This window comes from Papio anubis, chromosome 2 (genome assembly GCF_008728515.1).
Source record: "Papio anubis isolate 15944 chromosome 2, Panubis1.0, whole genome shotgun sequence".
Classification (NCBI taxonomy): domain Eukaryota; kingdom Metazoa; phylum Chordata; class Mammalia; order Primates; family Cercopithecidae; genus Papio; species Papio anubis.
In genome coordinates this window covers 8,192,979-8,203,067 of record NC_044977.1, presented here as the reverse complement: position 1 = coordinate 8,203,067, position 10,089 = coordinate 8,192,979, and positions in this window count along the sequence as shown.

Genomic DNA, 10,089 nt, shown 5'->3' with positions numbered 1-10,089 from the left:
TGTTGAATAGGAGTGGTGAGAGAGGGCATCCCTGTCTTGTGCCAGTTTTCAAAGGGAATGCTTCCAGTTTTTGCCCATTCAGTATGATATTGCCTGTGAGTTTGTCATAAATACCTCTTATTTTGAGATACATTCCATCAATACAAAATTTATTGAGAGTTTTTAGTATGAAGGGCTGTTGAATTTTGTCAAAGCCTTTTCTGCATCTATTGAGATAATCATCTGTTTTTTTGTCTTTGATTCTGTTTATATGCTGGATACTCAAAAGATTATAAATCATTCTGCTATAAAGACACATGCACACGTATGTTTATAGTGGCACTATTCACTATAGCAAAGACTTGGAACTAACACAAATGTCCATCAATGACAGACTGGATTAAGAAAATGTGGCACATATACACCGTGGAATACTATGCAGTCATAAAAAAGGATGAGCCCATGTCCTTTGTAGGAACATGTATGCAGCTGGAAACCATCATTCTCAGCAAACTATTGCAAGAATAGAAAACCAAACACTGCATGTTCTCACTCATAGGTGGGAATTGAACAATGACAACACTTGGACACAGGGTGGGGAACATCACACACACTAGGGCCTATGGTGGGGGGCCGGGGAAGGATAACATTAGGAGATATAAAAGTAAATGACGAGTTAATGGGTGCAGCACACCAACATGGCACATGTATATATTTGTAACAAACCTGCACATTGTGCACACGTACCCTAGAACTTACAGTATAATAATAAATAAATAAATAAAAATTAAAAAAATAAAAAGTGATACACTAATTTGTCTTTGTATACTTCGATAGAAGAAAAAATATAAATATTTTTAGCAGTAAGTATTTCTTAGACCATTGAGATACCATTAAGTCACCCAGATGGCTTAGGTATGCTGTAATATGTACAGTAGAGTCTTATAATACTAGCAAATTTTGGTAATTTCAAGATTTTTCTATATAATGCTATTGTGAAGTTTTGCTGTATCCCTATGAATGAACTGAACAAGTGATATTATTTCTCTTTAGGTGGCTCTTTATTTAATCTATTTATTGGAATTTGGAGCCTTGTTTTCATTAATTTGTCTCATCTGTGTTTTTAATTTACTCAGTAAAAGTAACATCGAAAGCTATGTTGTAAATTACAAAACAGAGCAAGGGGGATATGAGCTATCTGCTGCAATCTTATAATCTACATTATTTGCTTCCTGAGTAGTCATGAAATACTAATATTATCCAAATATTTACATTCGTTCATATAGTATTTTTTCTTATATACTCTCTTTCTAGTTTATCTTAATAAATACTCTGCGTATAATAGTAAGAATTCTTGTTCTGTATTTTATCAAATATATTGCCAAAATTTAACGTAGTTAATGTCAAAGAATAAGAGGCATAGGGTGGTAATTGTTGAGACATATATTCCCCAGTAAAAAAAATAAAGAGGAGGAGCATTTTTTCCAATTAAGTAAAGGTTTGCCTAAGGGTATATTCACTGAGTATCGTGGCAAAGCTAGTGTGTATCACTCACTGAGCAAAGCAGGCCAAACTTACTTTTGTATTCTTCACTCTATACAAGTTTTTGTTCTAATATAAGTAGAGATCAATAGATTTATGAAAATGTTTCTCTTACAATAGTCAGTTTTAGTTTTTGTAAAGGTAAATAAGGCTGCTAAATATTAGTTTAAATGCTTATAATAGAAAATAAATCAGTTCTACTTAAGTGCATAAGCAGACCACCATTTTAGTATGTTTATACTTAATTGTTTTCTTTTATTAATACTGTGTATAATTACTAAGAGAAAGTATGGTTATAAAGTATTTTATATATATCTTTATTATCAAAATGTACATGCTTGAGGCTATTTCCTGTTTAATAATATATAATGTCCTAGAACAGTAAAATTATCCAGAAATGTATATAATATTTCACACTGCAAATGTTACTATTTTATGAGAACTTTTATAGCCTCTAATTCTGCGGCTCTTTTATTTTAATGGCTTTTCTGTTACAGTAAATTTTTGATGTGTGGTGAGACATACAAAAGTAAACATATACATATTAATTCTGTAAAATTAATTTACAATTCTTTAAAAAGTATTATCACCATCTTATCAATTATGGAAAAATGAGTTTATAGTTTATGTCTCATCAGAAAGAAGGTTTCTCCTTAATACAGGAACAAATCAATTAATTAGGGCTAAGGTGAATGTTTGAAGAAAATAGAACTTTTCCAGTATGGCATTACATAATGCTCAAGTAAAGCATAAAAATAAATAATGAGGCAAGCAGGAATTAGCACTGGCAAGAAAAATGGGAGAAATTAGCACTGATAAGGAAAGATCAGCAATTCATACACTATTAAATATGTGATATCAGATCAACATGTTATTTATTATTTTAGTCATTACTTGTAAATAATTTTCCAGATGAAACACTTTGGTCACCTAGTTGTTCCCATTGGATACGTGGGAATAGAGAAATAAATGAAGAGATAAAGCCTTTCTTCAAATCTTCAGTGATTCCAGCATTATACATGTTAAGTCACTCTGTGTCTATTCATGAGTTTATCCTGCTAATTTGTTGTGCTATTCATTTTTCAATCTCTAAAGGGCTTATCTTCACTCCCTGAAGAAACAATATTTAATAAATACTCTTAGAAGGTTCTAAATATTATTAAACGCATATATTGGAAATGATTGATTAGAATGAATGATTTTATAAGAATAGACATCCATATATTGATATCAAAATGTATTCCTTCATATAAAAGTGTCATCAGGTATATTTGGTAGCAGTGTAAAATGTTACAACCACGCATTAAAATATTTCCAGGTTTCTTAAGAAATGAAAATGCCCATATCTTATGACTCACAATTATACTTTCAGGTATTTTGCCCAAGAGGATTAAAAATATATTTATGAAAAAGATTTGTATAAAGTTCTATGACAACTTTTTTCTACTAACCCCAAACTGAAATAACTCAGGAATGGATCTATAGATAAAGAAACTGTGTAATGTTTATAAAATTTAATATAACTTAGAAAAAGTAAGAAATGAAATAGTGATACATACAATATGATGAATCTTAAAATAATCTTGTTCAGATGGGAACAAACCAAGCACAAAGAAATACATACTGTGTGATCCAATTAACATGAATTTCTAGAACAGATAAAACTAAGCTGTGCTGATAGAAATCAGGGTAATGATTTAACTAACTGTAATGAAGAGTTTACTGAAAAGCAGCAGGACAGAACTTATTGGGATGAGAGAAATGTTCTATATGTTAACTGAAATTAAGTTTACATTGTTTAATGTAGTTAAAATTCATCACCCTTCCTTCCTTCCTTCTTTCCTTCCCTCCTTCCTTCCCTTCCTCCCTCCCTCCCTCCCTTCCTTCCTTCCTTCCTTCCTTCCTCCCTCCCTCCCTTTCTTCCTCCCTCCCTCCCTTTCTTCCTTTCTTCCTTCCTTCCTTTCTCCCTCCCTCCCTCCCTTTCTTCCTTCCTTCCTTTCTCCCTCCCTCCCTCCATTTCTCCCTTCCTTCCTTTCTCCCTCCCTCCCTTCCTTCCTTTTTCCCTCCCTTCCTTCCTTTTTCCCTCCCTCCCTCCCTGCCTCCCTCCCTGTCTCCCCCCTCCCTCCCTTCCTTCCTTCCTTCCTTCCTTCCTTCCTTCCTTCTCTTCCTTCCTTCCTTCCTCCCTTCCTTCCTCCCTTTATTCTTTCTTTCCCTTCCTTCCTTCCCTCCTTCCTTCCTTTGTAATTAGTCATATAACCATTAAGCAGAAATAAGTGAGGCATCAGTCCCAGTAAGTTTAAGAAATTAGGTATATACAGGGGATTAAATAAATATACTGAGGAAAACTGGAGCCAAAATTCACACTTGGAGAAAAATATTCAAATATGAAAAGGGCATATGCAAGAAAATAAATCCTGCAGTATTGGATTGAACTTGGAAGTGTAAATGTGAACTAATAGATTAGAAAACATAATTGCAGATGTAAAAGTCTGTGTATGTGTGTTTGCATGGGTGTACTCATGTATGTGCACATGAGTGCATCTATTTTCTAACTTTATCCACTGACAGGGCTTGGGACTAGCAAATCCCCAGCAGAAATAAGAATACCTAGAACTCAGACCTCAGTCTATAAATAGTCTCTTCTAAGTGGAACCACTATTCCTTGAAGAAGTTGATCTTAGGACTGGAGCAGGGAAAGAACTAGATAAGAGTGGAATATTTTGCCATAAAAGAAAGCAAGGAAATGCTCAAAGAATTAATGGCATATTACCAGGACACAGAAACCAGTTTGAAGAGGCTATACTGATTACTGGATGAACTGAAAAATTCAAGTGTCAAAATAAATAATGATCATGAGTACAGTATGTGTACAAGCACACCCCCGACATACATATACACCTTTATATTACATTGAATAAAATAAGAATCCACAAGAACACCACAGTATAAATGAATGAAAGAATGGGAGAAGAAAAATTGCATTACAGTAGTATGCCTAAAATAAACATAGAAATATTATAAAATCAGAAAATCGCCCTTGATAAGCATCATTACAATAATTAAATTCAGGTAAGTAATATCAATTGATGCTAAAAGGTAACTAGAACCTGAGTATGAAATAGGATATCTACCGAGTCTCCATGTGTCTCCTCCAGACTGCTTACTTATTTACAAAGAAAAAGAAGTCATTTTACAGAAAAGAATCCTTGCTGATGTCACTTCAAGTAGTTACATCAAACATCACAAATAATTTGAAAAATTGACATCACATGGCAACTATTGGGATTCAATGACACAAATACAGCAGTTTTTCTGTGATATTTATGCCGCGAAGGCATAATCTAAATCTCGTCATGAGGTAATATCAAATAAATTCAAATTAAAAGATAATCTAATATATAACTTTTCTATTATCTTCAAAAATGTATAGGACATTAAGGTCAAGAGAGACTTATGAATTGTTCTGGATCAAATGACATTGAGATTAAACGACATCCAGATTAAGTGACATCGAGATTAAATGACATCGAGATTAAATGACATTGAAGTGCAACAGATGATCTTGGGTTACATATTTTTGAAGTAAAATACATTACTGGTGCAGTATGAAGGATATATGAAATTTTTTAACTTTTCTTAATTTTTTACTGTAACTTTGAAATGAATTTAAGATAATTAGAAAAACAAACAAACAGAAAGCAAGACAATATTGGACTGTGCTTCTTGTTTACAATCATGGTTTAGTGTATGCTTTATTGTAAATTATACCACATTATTATGTAAAACAAAAAGGCAGAGTAGCAGAGGTCATGAAATTAAAAAATCAAAGTGAACAAACAACTCACTGAAATAAAAGTCAAATGCCCAATAAAAAATGAAAAGGGGTTGGGCGCTGTGACTTACGCCTTTAATCCCAGCACTTTGAGAGGTCGAGGTGGGTGGATCATGAGGTCAAGAGATCAAGACCATCTTGGCCAACATAGTGAAACCCCATTTCTACTAAAAATACAAAATTAATTGGGCAGGGTGGCACATGCCTGTAGTCACAGCTACTCAGGAGACTGAGGCAGGAGAGTCACTTGAACCTGGGAGGCGGAGGTTGCAGTTAGCCAAGATCATGCCACTGCACTCTAGTCTGGCTACAGAGTGAGACACTGTCTCAAAAAAAAAAAAAAAAAAAGGAAAAGATATTCAACTTTACTTGTGCTTAAAACAGTGTGTGTTAACATTTACTTGATTGACAAATATCTTCAAATTTAATAATATATCAAAATATGTATATTGCACCATATTGCAATATATAAAATATGTATGTTGCACCATACATATATATATAGGAGTCAGAAAATGAAAAAAATAGTGGCACATATACACCATGGAATACTATGCAGCCATAAAAAAGGATGAGTTTGTGTCCTTTGTAGGGACATGGATGCAGCTGGAAACCATCATTCTTAGCAAACTATCGCAAGAACAGAAAACCAAACACCGCATGTTCTCACTCATAGGTGGGAACTGAACAATGAGATCACTTGGACTCAGGAAGGGGAACATCACACACCGGGGCCTATCATGGGGAGGGGGGAGGGGGGAGGGATTGCATTGGGAGTTATACCTGATGTAAATGACGAGTTGATGGGTGCTGACGAGTTGATGGGTGCAGCACAGCAACATGGCACAAGTATCCATATGTAACAAACCTGCACGTTATGCACATGTACCCTAGAACTTAAAGTATAATAATAATAAAAAATAAAAAAAAATAACAAAGAAAATGAAAAAAATAAAGTAAATTTCTAGCTGTATTCAGATGTTGCTAGTTTTTCCACCAATTAACTTATATACCAATTAATTTAATACATAAATATATATATATAATATTGGTAGGTTTGATTTTTTCATCAGTTAAAGTTTTGTGTACTTTACTTGAGTTCACTCGTTCTTTTCCAAACTACTGCTTGTTGCTATTGAAAGACATCATTACTAATCTAGAAAGCATATCAGATGATTTGTAATCATTATATATTTTTCTAAGGGCCTAAGCTATTTCCATCCATTTCACAAATCCAATACTCAAGTTCAGGTGTGGATATTTCTCATGTATGCACAATCACTTTAACTCTCACTAGATTCCAAGGCTCACACAATTTTCAATTTCCTACTGATGTGTTGGGTCTCTGGGGGGATTCACATGGTTTTCATGCAGCAGCTCAGGACCCCAAGCAAAGTCACAGGACATCAATCATCCTTTTCTGCTGGATAGGAGAAACCACCAGCTGCTGATTTGTTAAAATGTAAAAACAGAGAAGAACACCCTTAGGAGACAAAGGGTAAGGTAGACTCATGAGAAGGCTGAGCAGCCTGTGGAAATCAATTCAGTTCCCAGAAGTTTCGGCTTTCTTTGATGATATTATTACCTGTTGCCCATCACTGATACCTCACCTGAAACTGTTCTCGCTGAGTCTTTTGCTTTTCCCACATTCTTCTTTCTCACCTTCTCCCCATAAAAACCTATTCTGTATTCTGTGAATATTTTTTGCTGTGTGTATGGTTAGAGTGTAGGTCTTGTTTTAGTGCACAAGGTTGAATTTATTATCATAAGACTAAGGCATATATCTCACTCTATTGCTTCTATTTTGTTTCTTCAGTGCTAGGGTTTTAAGATAAATCTATATTATTATGTGTATAACTAGCTAGTTGCTTCTGATACATACTATTTCATGACATGCCTTGACCACATTTCAATTATTCATTCTTTTAAGGATAGACAATAGGTTGTATAAGTCCTTGTACATACTTTCAATGGACTTATATAAAAAATTTACTCAAACTTTAATTCCTGTATTAATAGTTGTATAGATTTATTTAACCAAGTAGAATCAACTGCTCTTAAGAATAGCTACACCAGCAAAAACTCACAGGACTAGAATTGTTCTGTTGATAGGGTTAATGAGATATCTAAGTATTTTCACTCTCCTTTATCTTATTCCTAATACATTATAAAATATCTTCATTTATTTCTTAGTTTATGAGCTTTCTCTTCTGTACATTGCCTGTTTGTCTCCTTGGCTCATTTTCCTATTTGGAGTGCTATCAACTGATTTATAGTCATTAGTATATTTCAGTAAAATCTCTGCGTGCTAAATGTTAATCCTTATCAGTTTTATGCACTTTCTCCCTTTATCTTTTTGTTGTAATATCTTGATTTAATGTCATTACTCTCTCATCTTTTTGTTTGCTTTGTTTCACGGCTAGTGCTTTCAAAATCTTGTTGAAGACATGCTTCATTGTTTCTTAGTAAAAATGAGTTTTTAACATTTTTTGTTTGTTGAATTTATGATTTTATTTTTCATCAAGGTTTTAAACCATCTGGAGTCCACCTTTCTATGTGGAGTTAGGTAGAGATCCAAGTTAATTTTTCTCCATTTAATGAGCCAATTTTCTCAACCTTATCTAATAAACAAGCTGCTCTTTCTGCATGAATTTGTGATACCACTTTTATCATGCATTACATTTTTATATATCCATGATCATGACTGAGAAACATTTGGAGTTGGCAGTTGGTAAACTTTGTGATCTTGGGGGAGGGGTGAAAAATCAATGACTGTGAATGGTCAAACCACAGTAGTTTCCATCAATTTCATGCATGCATAGAATGTAGGTCCTGTCCTGATATTATTTCTATTGACTCTAATTGCTAAGATACAGTCAGTCAATACAAAGCAATGGTACTAACACTATTTCTTCAAAAGTAGTCTCTCTCTTCTTCTTCAAATAAAGTTTTGCAGACACCAGACTACTACATACACTGTTCCTAGAAAGGCTTCAGTTTCTCTAGAGCTTTCTCAAGGAGGTTGCATTTGTTGTTGTTGTTAGTTATTAGACTGTGCATTTCCCATTAGCTAGTGTAGTTTCTCCACGCTTACTTGTTTCAGCAGTTTGAGTTTTCTGTTGATTTAGTATGAACTAGAAATTCCTCAATGATCTCTTCATATGCCTCATATTTCTTGACTTCTCCCAAACCATTCTCTTATGCCTTCTTTTGCTCTACATCCAAAGAGTTTCTCTTCTTAATTTATAGGAAACTAGCTCTTGTCAACCTTATTCTTTTGCAGGGTTAGGCCTTTGGAAATAGTTTTGTACTGGAATCATACTTTGAGATAAGAAATCACAGAACTTGCCTACCTGATTAAATGGGAAACAAGAAAATAGAAAGCATGGAAAAAATAACACTTAAAAAGGCACTTTCTATACATATGATAGTAGAAATTAAGAAAAGTTCATGCATCACACCAAAAAAGCCACATTTGATAACCTCCAATTCATGTATTTATGTAATGCTTTGTAATTTACAAAATGCTGTTAAATACATTCACTCGTGGAAGGTTGACTAGTGGCGTCTATCCACCTCACTAGTGTAGATATGTATTTAGTCCAGTCTATCTCACAATGTAGGGTCAGTTGTTTTGATTCTCCAGCTTTTCATACACAGCAAGCTTTCTTTATTATCAAAAATTTTCAACTCATCACATGCATGTACTGCTTAAAAATATTTTCATTTTAACTAACAAAAGTGGTTGGCTCTCCTTTATCACATTATTTTACTTAGCTACCAATTATTATGCCCTGAGGAAGAAAAACTAATTTTATTATTAGCTTAGGTATAACATAACTAGAAAGTTAAACTTACTACAGAAAATCATCTCATATAAAATCCTTTAAAATTAGCTGTACTTTTAGATTATTCATGCCTCTGTTTCTCTTCAACAGCATGGGTAAGTGAAAGTTGATGAAATTGCTAAATTGAGTTCTTCAGAACAGGAAACTGAAAACTTTCCAGGAAGTTAACATTTTTCTTGATTGAAGATCAAATCATTTATTTTAAGGATAGTCTCTTCACAGTATCACCCCAGAGCATTTGAACTGGGGGTTTCAAAATCACAGTTTGAAGTTTCTCATCTCGCCAACTCCCACATCGGAGCTAGGGTCAAACATATTGAAGTTATGAAACAATATAGTCTAAACTAAAACCAAAGGATTTAAAAAAAAAAAGTAGAAAGTCAACTAAACGCAATTTTATTTTTTTCCTGCTTTCAGACTTTTAGACTTTAAGGAGAATGACACCTCCTGAAATCTTTGTATTTTGTTACATAATTGTCTTTTTAAAAAAATGTCATCTAATTCCCTGTTTATATGATATAATTATTTGATGATTTTGATGTAATTACATGACAATTTTTTAAATGCCAATTGAGTGCATAGAAATGACTGATTTATTGATTGACAGGAAAAATCGAGGACTTGGTTTTTAGGTTGTATAGACAATCAGATTATAGTTTTCTATATTGGTTAATTTGACATTTTGAAATACGCTCAAGTATATCATACATTCTGCCATAGTTTGCAAAGAATGTCAATAACCTAAATCATTATTGTATTCCATTGTTTATGGGGTAGTAATACTCGAATGCAAATCCCCTTTTGGTAGTTTCCTAAAGAAATCCGTCTGATAATACATCTTCCAGTGAGGAGCTTTCCTTAACGCTATAAGGGGTTGACTTATGGCAA